Here is a 15675-nt window from a genome sequence, read left to right on the forward strand (position 1 = left end):
TTTTATTAAAGATGGGAACTATGTTACCTTTTTCCAATCATTAGGGACCTTTCCCAGTATCCATGAATTTTCAAAAGATAATGACCAACAGCTCTGCAGTCACATTGGCCAGCTCCCTCAGGTGCATTGTATCTGGCCCCATGGACTTGTACATGTCCAGCTTTTCCAACTAATTCCTAACCTGTTCTTCTGCCACTCTTGTCTGCTTACCTCCTCCCCAAACTGTGCTGCCAGGTGCAGTAGTCTGGGAGCCAACTTTGCTTGTGAAGACTGAGATGAAAAAGGTATTGAGTACTTCAGCCTTTTCAGCATCATCTGCTACTAGATTGCCTCCACCATTCACTAAGGGACCCACAGTTTCCCTGAACTTCCTCTTGTTGCTGACACACTTGTAGAAACCCTTCTTATTACCTTCATGTCCCTTGCTAGTGAAACTCCAACTGCACTTCACACTTCCTGATTTTACTCTTATACTCCTCCCTAATGGTTTGTCCAAATTTCCACTTCCAGTAACATGACATTCTATTCATGGTTGCCATAATCCAACAGATTCTGTATCACTGAAATGCTTTCCTGAATCTTCTGCTTATGCTACTGTCTGTGGATAGGCATCTGACCCATTTCTGACCTGCCCACAAAACTTTGGATCTCTTTGACTGACAGGCAGTTAAAAATAAAACAAAACCATGAGCCGGCAAACAATCTCAGTCCATGCAGCATAACCAAAATGCTCACAGTTTCACATTGATTCAGACAATGATTCCAGTCCCATTACACAACTGCAGAAGGAAACTCACTAAAAATGATGAAGAGCCAATCTAGAAGCAACAATTGCTACTTTGCACACAATGCAACCAACCTATCAGTTCCTGCCTCAGAAAATTGAGCGACTGACAACACCTAGTTTTTAGAAGAACCGGTTATTACTGAAAACAAAATTCATGCTTCCAGTTACAATAAGTATGAAAATAATATAACGATAATCAAATTTCAGGCTTCACTAAACATAGTGATCACCCACTTGAAATATGAAATGCCCTTCTCATGCACAGGTCTATAAGGCATACTGGCTGCATCTACATGAGACATTTACTGCACAGTAGACTAATTAGTCTACACTAGTAGACTACACATGCACCCCTATTAGGCTGGGGTAAACTAACTGACTCCACAGCAGGATAGTACTTGTAAATACTTGTAGAAACCCTTCTTGTTACCTTTCACATCCCTCGCTAGCTGCAACTCCAACTAAATACAAATACTATCCTGCTGCAGAGTAAAAAAACTCCACAGCAGCATAGGTGTAGACACTGCCCCAGCTGGCTGGGGCACAAGGGTGCTTCAGTGCAAGGGGCTGCCTGCCAGGGAGCCCTGCACCAGAGTACCCTCATGCCCCAGCCAGCCCCTCAGCAACAATATAAGCCCAACTGAAGCAGCCCCAGGCTGGCAAGCTGACTCCCCAGGCCCCCTGCCAACCAGGGCAGCTCTGCCCCGGCTCAGTGTGCTGAGATCCCGGGCACACATACAGACACACATCCAGGAGAAATAAACTCAAATGTGATAAGAACTGGAGCTTATTGCTGCACATTAAAAGGCACATGTAGATGCGCCCACTATGTTTTAAGATATTTCTTTTGGTTCTTTGCTTGAACGTAAGTCTGATCCACTGTAGAAAGTCCCATGTGTTTTTACAGGTTCTCTACTCAGTGAAAGAAACAGGGGGGGGAATCCCTACTCTCTTAATTTTGAATAAATTGGATATTGATCTTATGCCTAAAATCAAAAACAGACATACTGGGAAAACAGTCACTCATAAGTACCAACTTCCTTACCTTGCATCTTTTTACTTCAGCCTTTTTTCCCCTTAAAAAAAATCATTTTTCCTAGTCAGTAAAGCAGTGAGCACTTTGAGATCTAGACAAATACAGCTGACTCCATCTTGATCTTTTTACTCCCAGATCACCATTAAATCTGCTCCAGCACAGAGTCTATTTCCCCCTAAAAGCAGCTACCAAGAGCTTTGCCCTGAAGGAATACAGCAAGGTCATGCCATTTTCACAGTCTTGCTAATGCTATCCATTTTTAGTTTGCCTTTCAAGTATCTCTTTTGCTCCAAGTGCTATTCCTTCTTATGCTGATGAAAAATTTCTGTCCCTTTCCAAAAGGAAATCAGATATCTTTCATTCTGTAGATGAGAATTGGGGGAGGGACTTACTAAATCAGCGGTAAAGTAATTGTGTTGAAATCACCCTTAACCAACCAGTACCATACAGGGTCCCTCACATACTTGTCTCCACCCTACTTACAATGGTACATAATAGTTTGCACATCAGCTTTCATGCATCTTCATCTGTACTGTAGGCACAACAACATAAAGCATAAAGAAGCTGCATCAATTTGAGGGAAGAAAAAGGGAAAACATAATCTAATGAGAAAATTTGCTCCAAGTCTTTCCTGTGCCCTCAGAACAGCTAGGAAAGAAACAACATGATAGTTGTGTCCTTTTATCTGTCATGTTACCTAGAAAAATGCCCTATCAACATTTTCATTTGAGATCTCCCATGGTGTGTCTCAACCCAGCACAAAGAGGAAGAGAAAGAGGTAATCAAAATCAAAAAAGGTAAGAGTTTACAACACACACAATCATGTTAAAGTTATTAACTGACCTTTAAAAAAAAAAAGGAGAAATTTGGACTAATACATATTTATAAGGCAATTTTTAGCAGCTTAGACAATGCAACTGGTGAGACCTGTGTTATTATCTCCCTAAAGCACTTCTTAAAAATCTCCCTCTAAACTCTCAGCCTTACCAAACTCAGGTCCAATACAGCCCTGGGAGGCAGGTATGATGCTATGCCTATATTGCAAAGGGCAAAGTGAGGCAAGAAGAATAGGAAAGTTGGCCAAATCTAAAAGGGAAATAGTCACCACAGTGAAGATTAAAATTTAGGAGGTGCTGATCTCCAATTCTGTGCTTTATTCCTAAGCTACAGCTGTCTCCCTCAACATAAATGATCCATATTTCATTTTGCTAAAATACTGAAATGACAACTACCAGATCACACCTAGATCAGACCACAGAGCTATCGATAAATGAATATTTTAAAATAGTATTTTTAGCTATAGTAGCAACTTTTATCCAGAAAGCAACTCCCCTGTGAAGCAGGAAAATATGTGCTGAATGTGCTGAGAAGAGAGAGGGAACTGTCTATAATAGTTTTATAAATATTTACACTACATCAGTACTATATTTACCTCAGATTACCTCTTGGATATTTTCCTGCCTGATTTCATGCAGTTGAATCAAAAGAGGATGCAAAGAGAAAACCACCTTTAGGTCTGTGCCAATTGCTTGTAAAATGCTAATGAATTAGAGCTGTAGTATTTTATCTCATGCAGCACAGATGTAAATGATTGCACAAAGGGAAATGCTGCAAGAAGTTAGAACTCCTCTATCTAGAACATCTACGGACAGAAGTTACATGTAAACCAGTATAAGTGATTGGACACTTAAACCTGTAATAGAACAGAAGTTCAGGCACATAAACTGCTTTCAGAATGACAACCTGGTTTAAGATAAACTTGGATGGATGTAGTATCAGACTTATCTGACTTAGGTTAAACTAGGCTATGGAACATCTGTCCCAGATCCCCTCCAGCTCAGGTTATGTCCCAGTCCCCCAGCATCCTTGGAAGCACTGGGACCTCCCCCACCTCACAGGGCCCACAGGCTAGCCTCTGCCTTGCTGCCTGCTCCAGCTGGGCTGGGGCCAGCCCTGCCCCACTGCTGTCAGAGCTGAGGCACCAATGCATCTGCTCCCCAGCCCAGTCTTGCCTGTCCTTTCAGCCCTGCAGAGCAGTTGGGGGTGGGGGGAGGGACAGGGGCATTTGGGGGAACAGAGACCTCCCAGGTCAGGCCCCAAGCCCTAGTTTGCAAGGTCCCTCCCCCACCAGGACAGGCTGGCACAAGTCACTGACCCACTGAGGGGAGGGGGAAAGGAGTCCCCCCTCCTGGAGCTGGCCCAGAGCTGGGCATCTTCCCATGTGGTGGGAGCCCCAGCCTCTGGGATATTTCCCTCAGCTAGCCTGGGATCCCTCCAGACCTGGTCTTCTCAGCTGCAGAAAGGACGATTCCCCCAGAAGTAGCTGGGCTGGTGCAAGTCACTAACATGCAGGGGGGAGGAGGGCAATGAAGCCCACCACCCTGGTCTCAGCCCCCAAAGCTGGGGTCTTCCCAGTGGGGGGGGGGAGCACCCTAGGTGGGTTTACCCTGTCCCCGCCCACCTGCACTTCACAGTTTCATAGTAGTTTGGGGTCAGAAGGGACCTAAATAGACCATCTAGTCTGACCCCCAGCCACTGGCCAGAGCACACGCTGAGATCACATGACCCCAGACAGGTGTTCATCCAACCTCTTTTTGAATTTACCCAAGGTAGGAGCGAGGACCACTTCCCTAGGAAGTTGTTTCCAGATCCTGGCTACCCTGACAGTGAAATAGTGCCTCCTAATCTCTAACCTGAACCTATTCTCCAGCAGCTTCTGGCCACTGTTCCTCATCACCCCAGGTGCTGCTGGGGGGAATAGGGCCCTTCCTATTTGCTGCTGATCTCCCCTAACATGTTTGTAGGCAGCCACCAAATCTCCCCTCAGCCTCTGCTTGCTGAGGCTGAACAGGTTCAGGTCCCTCAGCCTCTCCTCGTAGGGCCTGTCCTGTTGCCCTCCAACCAAGCAGGTGGCCCTCCTCTGAACCCTCTCAAGGCAGGCCACATTCTTCTTAAAGTGTGGTGCCCAGAACTGGACGCAGTACTCCAGTTGAGGCCGGACCAATGTCGCATAGAGGGGGAGTATCACCTCTCTGGACCGGCTTGACATGCATCATGGGATGCATGACAAGGTGCTGTTGGCTTTGCTGGCTGCGGTCTGGCATTAGCAGCTCATGTTCATCTTGGAGTCAATAATGACTCCGAGATCCCTTTCCGCCTCTGTGCTCTCAAGGGGGGAGCTTGTATGTATGCTGTGGATTCCTTCTCCCAAGGTGCAGCACCCTGCACTTATCCACATTGAAGCCCATCCTATTACCATCTGCCCACTTTTGTAGTCTGTCTAAATCTAATTGCAGCCTCTCTCTCCATCATCCAGGGATTTAGTTACCTGGTCATAAAAGGCCATCAGGTTGGTCTGGCAGGACCTGCCCTTGATGAACCCATGTTTATTTCCCCTGGGCATGATCTCCCCTGCTGGCCCCTCACAGATGTGATCCTTGATAATTTTTTCAAGGATCTTCCCCAAGACCAAAGTGAGGCTTATGGGCCTATATAGTTTCCTGGGTCCTCCTTTCTCCCTTTCTTATAAATGGGGACCACATCAGCTAGTTTCCAATCTCCGGGCACCTGGCCCGTGGACCACAATTGCTCGTACAGCCAGGCCAAGGGCACAGCAATGACCCCCACCAGCTCTCTCAACACCCGTGGGTGGAGGGCATCAGGGCCTGCAGATTTAAAAACATCCAGCTTTTCCAGAAGATCCCTAACTACTTTTGCGCAGACTCGAGGCCTGGCAGTGCTATCCCCAAGATTGCCCCTACCTGTGGTGGTAGAGCTGTCCTGGTCCCTGTCCAAGAAAACAGAGGCAAAGAATTTGTTAAAAATTTCAGCTTTCACATCTGGCATAGCCACAAGCCACCACTAGCTGCATAGAAAGAAGGATCGGGCCCTGTTGCCTGGCACAAGCCTCCAGAGTTGCCCAGTACATCTTGCCAGCTGCTGCTGGTACCAGGTTCCAGTGGGACACACCAGGCAGCACAAGGGACTTGCTCTGGGCAGCAGGAACAGAATCACTCCATAGAGGACAGAATCAGGCCCCGTCACCCAGCGCAAGTCCCCCAGGCCTCCCGGCATGTCCCCTGTAGTCCAGCACCAGCAGCAGCCGGCAAGATGAGCCATGAAGCCCCAGGACAGCAGCGGTCTGATCCTTCTTTCTACAGAGCTGGCCCAGCCGGGCAGGGGCAGGGATAGGGGAAATCCCCTTGGGGTCAAGACCTGACCCCTGGGAAGACTCCAACCCTGGAGTCCGAAACTGGGGTGTGGGGCTTTGTTCCCCCTCTCTGCTGCAGGTCAGTGAATGGCTCTGGCCTGGCCCATGGTGGAGGAATCACCCCCTTGCAGCTGGGTAGACCAGGGCTCTAGGGGATCCCCAGAATGGGGCTCCTCCCATATGGGCAGACGTCAGGCGCAGGGGCCAGCCCCTGGAAGAGGGAACGGCTTTCCCCATCTTCGGGGGAAAGCGACTTGTGTGGCCCAGTCCGGGGGGTAAAGGAATTACCCTCAGCTCCCCCCACCCTGCAGCTAGGAAGACCAGAGCTCAGGGGATCCCAAGCAGGAGAGGCATGGGGCTCCCCCGATAGCCAGGCATCCGGCTCAGGGAGCCACCCCTGGGAGGGGGGCTCTTCCCCCCTCCTCCCCACCAGGGGACAGCAGGGGATGGAGGCATATGCTAGGCAGCTATTTTTAAAAAAATGGCCTCTGCTTAGTTGGGCTGGGCAACAGCCGACAGGCTGAGAGGTGGGCTCTGGCATCCCCCACCTTCTGGTCTGGGTCAGTGCAGGGCTCCACCTGCCTTTCTCAAGTGAAAATTGAATGAGAGTTCAGTTCTTTATCAATTCAATCTGAGAAGATTGAATCAATTCCACCTCAGGCTTCTGGACTGCCTGTACTTAGCCCTGATGTCTGTTCACAGTTTACTAGTTACGAGAGCAGCTACTGCAGAGGAGGTTCAGAAACCTGAACTCTGGTCTGGGCAGATAAATTTGCCAATGTCTTATTAAAACTGAACTACTTGTAATTAGTAAAGACTCCAGTGAACTGGTTACTCTAATGTGCCTCACTGACTTCTGCTGCAGTAAAGCAGAATTCCCAGCTGGATATCACAAGCCATATACTGCAAATGCCCAGGGGAGATTCTGCCTTAGCTCAAGTGATTAGGTTTACATTTTGAAAGCAGGAGCATCTGAGTTCTGAACTGGCAATTGGTGTGAACTTCCACAGGACTGTGGAATGCAGCACAGTGACAAACATGAATCTGAGGTTAACTGGGTTATTATTCATTTTAAAATCTACTATACATCCAAGCTTCCATTTTAGGTAGTTTTGAACATGGGGGAAGGGACCTCACAGGTCATCTGGTCCACTCACCTCCTGCTGGCTACAAAAGCCCAACTCTCGGGATCATCCTAAATTCTAGTTTATTGGATGGGATGTGAAGCTACCAATAAAATCATAAATGAAAACTTTGAGTTATGAGGGGTACTGGTCACCTTAACACATACACATGCACTCACTCATTCAAACCCATGTTATTTAAACCCATGTAGTATAGTATATAGTATCTGCTGCAGTGATTGTGAGAACACCGGTGTCAGTATATCTACCTGTCCAAGGCCCTGGAGTCTGCTGTCGATGGTTAACTTGCTTCAAGGAGATGTCTTCTTCAGAAGCGAATCACCTGCTTGTCCTTCTCTCTCAGTAGGTTGGGTGCGGGATGAGAGGGCACCACTGAGGGTCACGCTTCACTGCCTTTTATCCCTTTCTGACAGATCTGTGCGATTACCCCAGCATTATCTTGGCTGCCCAATCTGGAGGTCGCTGTCCCACATGGGTCTTGAGTAGCACATGACAGCTATTAGTCACAGTCACTGGGGGTTTTGCCCAATGGTGCAGTTTCAGGAGTCCACCCTTGATTTAATTGATTCAATGGCTGCAGGTTGCAGGTGGCTTGCTTAGCTTAAAATGGCTTGTAGAGTTTTGTAATGGTAAGTTCCTCCGGCTAAGCTACTGTCAATTAACAGTCAGAAGTTCTTGCTTTGTCATTTAATTACCTACTGATCATCATATACACTCACATTCACTCAAGGGACCAGCCCAGTATAGCATATTTTATCACTTTACAATTACAATTTCAATGCAGTTTTTAACAATGGTCCAGGATGTAACTTCATTCTACAGGGAGTACATTCCTTCAGGGTTTTCTTTAGTGACACTGAGTTTAATTGATGCGTAGATGCAGTTTTTAGGTTTCTCCTATAGGAAGCCACTTCAGCTTTCTCGCTTGTTCTGAGCCTTGCCATACCCATGCAATTAGTGTGCTAGGTCTCTGCCAATACTCAGAAGGAAAAAGAAATGTACTAAATGGGGGGTACTGGCAAGAAGGGGCTTCTTGTTACACTGCTGATGACCCAGAAGATCCACCCCCTCCGGCCCTTCATACATGCCACACACAGACATCTGAACTTCTCTCATGTGCAACAGAGATTAAAGGTCTTGTATCAACATGCAGGATTTTGCTAATTACACAATAAGTAAGTTGTACTAAGTAGACAAAACATTATCAAAACAAAGTTCCTGCATGCCAAATTAAACTTTGTTCTTTTGTTAAACAAACCTAACTTACAGCTAGTTACACATTATGAACTTGTCACAGTTTACCAATAAGTGTTCTGTTAGAAGTTTAATAGAATTAACACTTTAGTAATGAGACTTGACTATAGCAGTCTCCTTAAGAAAGTCATAACAGAGATTTCATTCCCACAATGCTATTCACTTCTTTTGAAGGACAAACTGATTGGTGTGTATTAATCAAACTTCTTTGGTGTTCATTTATTTATCTTTTACAGATGTGCAACTCACCTTTAATAAAGAGAATCAAGCTTTCTGAAAGATGAGTCACTTTAAAAGCAACTCACAGAGCAAGCACTGACTCACAATGGGATATATAATAAAATGTACCACTAGAGGTCATGCTTAGCCTGTTTGCTGTTCTCTCACAAGGTTTAAGACATGTAGAAGTCTAATAGAGACAGAAAAGATCCATTTGCCAATGCCAGATACAGTATACTTCCACAGAGAGGCTGCCCCACATATGACACAGATGATGCACTTAACCTGGATCAAAAAACCACAGTCTCAAACTAATGAATGGAAAAAAAAAATTTAGTGGCACACAAGTCTCCATCTCAGGTCTAAACATTCCTACAAATGCCAAATGAAAAGGACCTAAAGCTCCCCTGAAAATGAATGACTAACTCTTCTAGTTGGCTTTGAAGATATCAACTGTGATTTTGTTTCCCTGACATCGTACATTCATAACAACTGTTATGAGTTTTTAATTTCTTACTGAACTAGAAACTAGTTTACCACTGATCTTAAAACAGTGATATTCTTCTATAGACGGAGTGCTAGAACAAATTAAGTGCCTGACCCTGAATCTGTAGGGCTAGAATCTGAGCAGGGGTGGATTTAGAGGAGATGCAATGGCACAGCTGCACCCCCTTTTTCAATTGCACTGCACCGTGGAAGCCTCCAGGGACTTCTCAAAGTCCCTAAAGCATGTAAAAATCCTTATCCCTTTCCCCCTTCTTGCTCAAAGGCACACCTCTTCTCTACCCCTTCCCCGCTTCCCTGCCTGATCTTCCTCACTCTCCTAGGGATGGGGAAGCACTAGTGCCATTCCTGCCCACTAGCCCAAAAATGCTGAGGATGGGGCAACAGCAGCAGGGATGAACAAAGAGTTCCCCTTCTCTATGTTGCTCCAGGCTGGGGTGGGGAATTAGGGTGCAGCCACACTGTTGCCACTGTCCCTCCCCAGCTGAGTCCACCCCTACTCAGCCCTGGTGGTTCTGGAGCTTCCCCACCAACAAGCAGTGGAGAAAGCAGCAGTGGCAAGCAGAGGAGTTGGGTGGAGGGGCAGGAGGAAGCAGAGGAAGAGGAAGGAAGGTGCTGTGCCTCTGAGAACAAAGGGGAAGGGAGGGGGATTTTCACCTGCTTTAGGGATTTAAAGTCTGCCCACAGTGGTGGGAGCAGGCGATGTAGTCACTCTTGCAGCGCAAGTTGCTGCTCACACACTGGCTTTGGGAAATTCTGGATCTGCCCCTGAATCTGAGCATAGTACATATATCCAACTTGGGCTGTAGCCTGTGTGGCATATAGAGCACTCTTAATTTCCATAATTTTGGCACAAAGTAGACACATGTAGAAAGCATCCATAAAACTAACACCTACTTAAATGGCAAAACCAGAAACAAACTGAGCTGGCACATGGCATGAGTTAGGCTGCACTTCCCGAGGGTTGAATTGGGCAAAACAGAAATCAGTCAGTCCAGGACTGTACGCAAGCTGCACTACCTTTAGAGATGTATGTTCCCTTCCTTTGCACCTGTAAGCGGTGGCAGGAAACCTCTGCCAGCCCTTTCTGACAAGTAGCAATATTAGTGACTTTAGGAAACGTTAAGGTCTGCAAATCCATGGGCCCCATGTAAAAAGGTGCAACTAGAAGTGCTCTTTAAATGCTCATCCCCACTCTTCACAGATGCAGAGCTGAGATGCAGTCTGAGTTTAAATTACAGCAAGTGGAAGAAATGCAATACAAACGTTGTCACATTTGCTTGAAAACATACGGGACTGTTGCCAAATGCTGTTTCCTTCTCATGTCGGGGTTCTCCCTGACTGCAGAACGTAAAAGCCTAGGCCATGTTGGGTGGGTATTTAGCATTAACTGATACAAAACGTAGACAGGACAGCTGTAGATTATTTAATTAACAAAGTGCTCATGGATTCTCTCTGTTAAGTATATCTTTTGTTGAGTGTATATATATATATATATATATATATATATATATATATATATATATATATATATATAGTTTTGTAACAGCTTGCACTATAAATTGCTGAACTTTGTGGTGACTGTGCTTTTATAAGTTGTTAGACATCACACATGCAGTTCCTCACCATGTTTAGCATTTTCTGCAATGCTATTTGAAGAGAACCTTGTTCATTTTAAATCTACCTGATGGAGAATCGTGTACTTTAGTTTGTTTACTGCTGCTCTTTATAGGATTTTAGTTTCTTTCCAGCAGTCAAACCATATGCTTAAAAAATGCTAGAGTATTCCACAATAATAGTTCAAAATCCTTTATTTTACAATAACAATTTAAAAACTACAGTTTTCACCTAACAAAATAACAACTATTGCACTGTTGCAGCTATTATTATTGGGGGGGAAAAGGCACGTTATCCATAAAGTATTGCACCAGTACTGAGGCTGTTTCCTCTATTATTATATACGGAATTGAAATATTATAAAAAGAGGAATTCTGAAGGAAAAAAAAGGGAGTCAGGGTTCTGTTTCTTTAAGATGTGGAAAGAGAGTATGTTCCTTTAGTTAGGCCTATTGCTCTGAAAAGGAACATGAAAATGTAGACTGAAAAGTCTGTGACCATCTCTGGGTAAACATTGAAACGTATACAGACAGGGGTAAAACAAAAGAATTGAAAAAGGACAATGTATATAAAAGAGTTGCTGTCAAATATACAATAGTCCTTGTATATGGTACAGTAATGACTGCCCCAGACAGAGTATTTGCCTGGTCTGACAAGATAAGAATCAGAGACATTATCAGGAGGAACTCCATAAAGTGGCAGAGATTTGAACAGATAGCAGAGGGACTGATTGAACAGACAAACAACTCCAAGCAAACCTCCCTGACCAAGCTACCTTTATAAAGCACTTGCTGGAGCAGCTTTTTTTATATTGTGGGGCTGATACCATAGGCAGGATCTTAAACCAGCCCCTAGATTTTGCTGCAATGGCTACCAAATGGCATACCAGTAAGGATTCAACCCCCAATCATCTACATAGAATTTTGCATACCTTCATTCAATATCATTGGAAATATAATGGCGTATTTGACTAAAATTTGTTCCCCAATTACCTAAGGGAAGCTTTCAGAAACCATTTCTCTTGCTCTTCAGTTGTTGAACAAACACCACAACAAGGCTCTAGGCAGCTGGAGGTGCTGTCTTCCAAATGAGATGTAGAGTCAAAGTCCCAACAAGAGTGGTTAATTTTCCCACGACCCAAAGGCATTTTTAGCCCCTATTTGTACCTCGACCACTATATCATAGAATTGCATTCTGTTGATGTAGTGTCTAGCCAATGCCCTGGAAACAGTAAAATCTTTTCTATAGACTTTAACAGGTTTAGGATCCCGTTTTTAGACTCCCATTGAGGTTTTAATTGGATACAATATAAGTAAAAGGTATCTGAGAGAGTAATTGAGAAGCCACCCCCCTCATTGCATTCACCCTTTAATACCCTGGTCAGAAATCAAAATGTAATCAGCTAGGAAGAGCTCTCCATAAAGCTGGATTTTGCAGCATCTTCTCTTAAAAGTGGCTATGTATAGTCAGTAGGATACAAATTTCGGAGCCCTAGCTTACAGCACATGTAAATGCTTACCTTTCTTTTTGAAGCCTGGTTTCTCCTGACGTATGTCATTTTTAGGTGGGAGAAAATTCTGGAAACTGTATAGCATTGCCTTTGTGGCAAGTTCCATGATAATGAGCTGTTATGCATTAAAATACTGACCATTTTGAGGATATTTTGACTGCATCAACTTCCTTTCTCAGCCAAGATAAATTTTGGTCATAGTGTGTTCAAAGTGCTGAGTTACAGAATCTCTAAGACTTCAAAGCAAAACCCCACATCTAAACAGGTCCTGGCTATACTGAACAAGACTTCTAGAGAAGAAGAGAAGATGCTAAATAACATCTTGGAGTCCATCAGTGCCTTGGAACATAATGCAGAGAGATTACTCTAGGGTCCCTTCTGCACATGCAGGTAAAGGTGCACTGGGATCTAATGCACTTCACATAGTCATGCCCCTGCTATGCCACACACCCATTAGATCCCATTGCACCTTACTGCTGGTATGGGGGGGATCCCAGCAACACCCCACAGGTGAATCCCCAGCTGTTGTTGGACTCACAGCCCTAGCTGGGCAAGGTGTACCCCTGTAGCTGGAAACCCTCAGCCGACGGGGCTCCCAGCTGCAGGGGAGAACCTGCTACAGTGAAAATTAAAGTGGAATAGCAACCAGCTATGAAGTTAGTACACTTTTCAAGGTCTAACTTTATAGCTGGTTGGAGCTTTGTATCATGGCATTTGTGCTTTGCACATGTAGCTGGTCTCAAGCTAACTGCGCAATTAATTAGTTAATTGTTAGGTCTGTGTGAAGCTTCAGGTGGTGATTCAATTCGGAGGGCATCCGGCCCGATTAAGTGGCTGAATCTCTGAATCCAAATCAAATCAGGGGACCAATTTAAAGGCCCAAATCAATTCAAAGCTCTCCGAATCTTCAGAAGAGATTTAGAGAGTTTTGATGATTCATACAGTCCCCAGTGGCTGCAGCAGGAAGCTGCAGCAGGACTTGGAGCTGGTAAGTACTAGGGGCAGTTGAGGGGCGCTGGGGAAGGAGGGCAGGGACCATGGGGGGACCCCTGCCCACTCCCCCAGCCCCCCTCCACCCCAGCTCCCAGCCCTTTGGAGAAAAGCCCTGGTGCTCACCGGTGATCCCTGCTGCCCCCCCACTGTCCCATGCTGCATGGGGAGCTGTGCCACGAGCCCCCGCAATGCCCCCCTCACTCTCCCAGCCCCCCCATGGGTGCCCTACCTGGACCAGCTCTGGCCCTTTAAAGGGGGGGGAAAAAAAGGAGAAAAGCCCCAGGACTCACCACTCCTGTAGTGACCTCAGGGCTTTGGAGGGGCTCATGCAGAGCCCACCACGTGGTGCGGGGCAGTGGAGATTGCACCCCCACTGGCAAAAATGGTGAGTGCAGGGGTTTTTCTTGGGTTTTTCTTCTTAAAGGGCCAGAGTTGTGGCAGGTGGGGCAGCCAGGGTGGGGCTGGGGGGTCAGGGGGCTCATGCAGAGCCCCCCACACAGTGTGGGGCAGTAGGGATCACCTCCCCCACCCCCACCAGCAGCACCCAGTGAACCGGGGCTTTTTTTTTCCAAAGAGCTGGGAGCTGGGGTGGGCAAGGCAGCCATTGCCCTGCTGCGGGGGGATGGGCCTGGCCGATTCAGAGATTCAGCAGCAGCCGAATCTCCAAATCAGATTTGGCCGAATTGATTCGGAACAGTGATTCGAATCACCGAATCGAATCATTGTCGTCCAAATTGGCCAAATCCAAATCTGAAGCAAATACTAGCTGCTTCGTACAGGCATATTAATTGCACAATACCTGTAATGTGTAGAGGGGCTTAACTAGGAGATTCCTTTTTTTTATATTGATATTCTCACTGGGTGCATCTATATGAGATGCTTACTGCAGAGTTGCCAAAATAGCTCCGCAGTAAAATGTCACCGTCTACACAAATGATGCTATTAGGCTGCAGTAAACTAATCAACTCCACTGTAGGATAGTACGGCCCAACACAGGTACTATTCTACGGCAGAGTTATTTACTTCACAGCAACACACATTTAGATGGTGAGCAGGGCGTGAGGCTGCTACAGTGCGGGGCTGCCTGCCAGCTGATCCCGCACTGGAACACATTCATGCCCCAGCTTGCCCCTCTGCAGCAGGTTGAGTCAGGCTGGAGCAGCCCCATACTGGCAAGTTGACCCCTGGGCCTGCTGCCAGCTGGGACTTCACTGCCCCGACTCAACATGCTGTGGTCCCAGGCATGTAGAGGTTGAGCCCGTAAGCAATAAACTGGGGTGAATTGTGCCAGAGTTTATTGTGTCTAATTAATTTCACATGTATAGACATGCCCACTGTGTTATATATTAATACAACCATACCTTCCCATGTTTTCTGGAATTTTTCTGTCACCAAAACAAAGAGAGAACAGGAAAGAGCAGAAATAGGGAAGGAAAAAGGATAAGGGATAAGAGATGAGGGAAGAGCTGACAGGCAGAAGCCAAGATTCACATTTCAGCTGTTAGTACTTAACTGAAGCCACCAGTGATGGTTCCTCCACCTTGGCTCAGTCTGGTCAGCTCATGTCTCTGGATGAAGATGTAAGAGTTTGTGTTTTGTTCCTTCATATCTGTATTGGTTTTCCATTTTAAGAGCCTGTTCTACTTTTGATGATTGACGTTGTATAAATGTCTATGATTTGTCATCATTAAATCTTTTGAACAGCAACAAAGATTCCACAATGGATTTGGAGCAAGCAGAACTTATTTTTCTTCATGTCTACCCTCTCTGCCCAATTTACTTCTCTAGATACATACAAAGGTATAAAAAATGTTCTCTCCCCGCTAGAGTGGTTCTTCTTCTAAGCAACTTCTTACAGATGAAAGTTGATAAGCCATTATGGTCATTTTGTAAAGGTGAAGAAACCTAACCTCCATGTTCATTTTAGCCTTAAGGAACTTCCTGCAATAATCTCCTACAGTTTTACCCATGTACCTGGCTGTTTGTATATTTTTTATACATCTGTGAACCAGTCTCAGTCATTTTTTCTCCAGATTAAATCTTAGTTTTTCCAACCATTTCTTACAAGTCCAACTGACCATTTTCAATTAAGGACTGGTACTGCACTAATAAAAGCATGCAGGGGAAGATGGTGTAGACTTGTTTTAGGTGAGAAAAATAAAGTGACCACATGATGCCAGTATTGGCTGGAAAATGAGAGCTGTTCTGCCTCATGTCCCATACAAAGACCTGGTATCTACTGATTCAGTTCACAAACTGTTACAAAATACATGAAGAGCCCAATTCTAATTTGCCTTACAGTGCCTACACTAGGAGAAATAGTTAAAGATGCAAAGAATGACTCTTTGTACAGCAAGAACTGAGGCTATTTAACCCACCTTCAAGTTGAGCTTGAACAAAT

At 45.5% G+C, this 15675-nt stretch overlaps 1 long non-coding RNA gene across 1 annotated transcript in view; it reads right to left on the minus strand.

The window, feature by feature from the left end:
• The window catches only part of LOC109280307 (uncharacterized), a 39839-nt gene extending 26196 nt beyond the window's left edge, over positions 1-13643 (minus strand). Inside the window, exon 1 of the long non-coding RNA XR_009461718.1 lies at positions 13565-13643. This is a non-coding gene — a long non-coding RNA (uncharacterized LOC109280307). The remainder of the gene's footprint in view (positions 1-13564) is intronic.
• Between the last annotated feature and the right edge of the window lie 2032 nt (positions 13644-15675).

The sequence above is a fragment of the Alligator mississippiensis genome, chromosome 1 (assembly GCF_030867095.1).
Source record: "Alligator mississippiensis isolate rAllMis1 chromosome 1, rAllMis1, whole genome shotgun sequence".
In the NCBI taxonomy this organism is placed as follows: domain Eukaryota; kingdom Metazoa; phylum Chordata; order Crocodylia; family Alligatoridae; genus Alligator; species Alligator mississippiensis.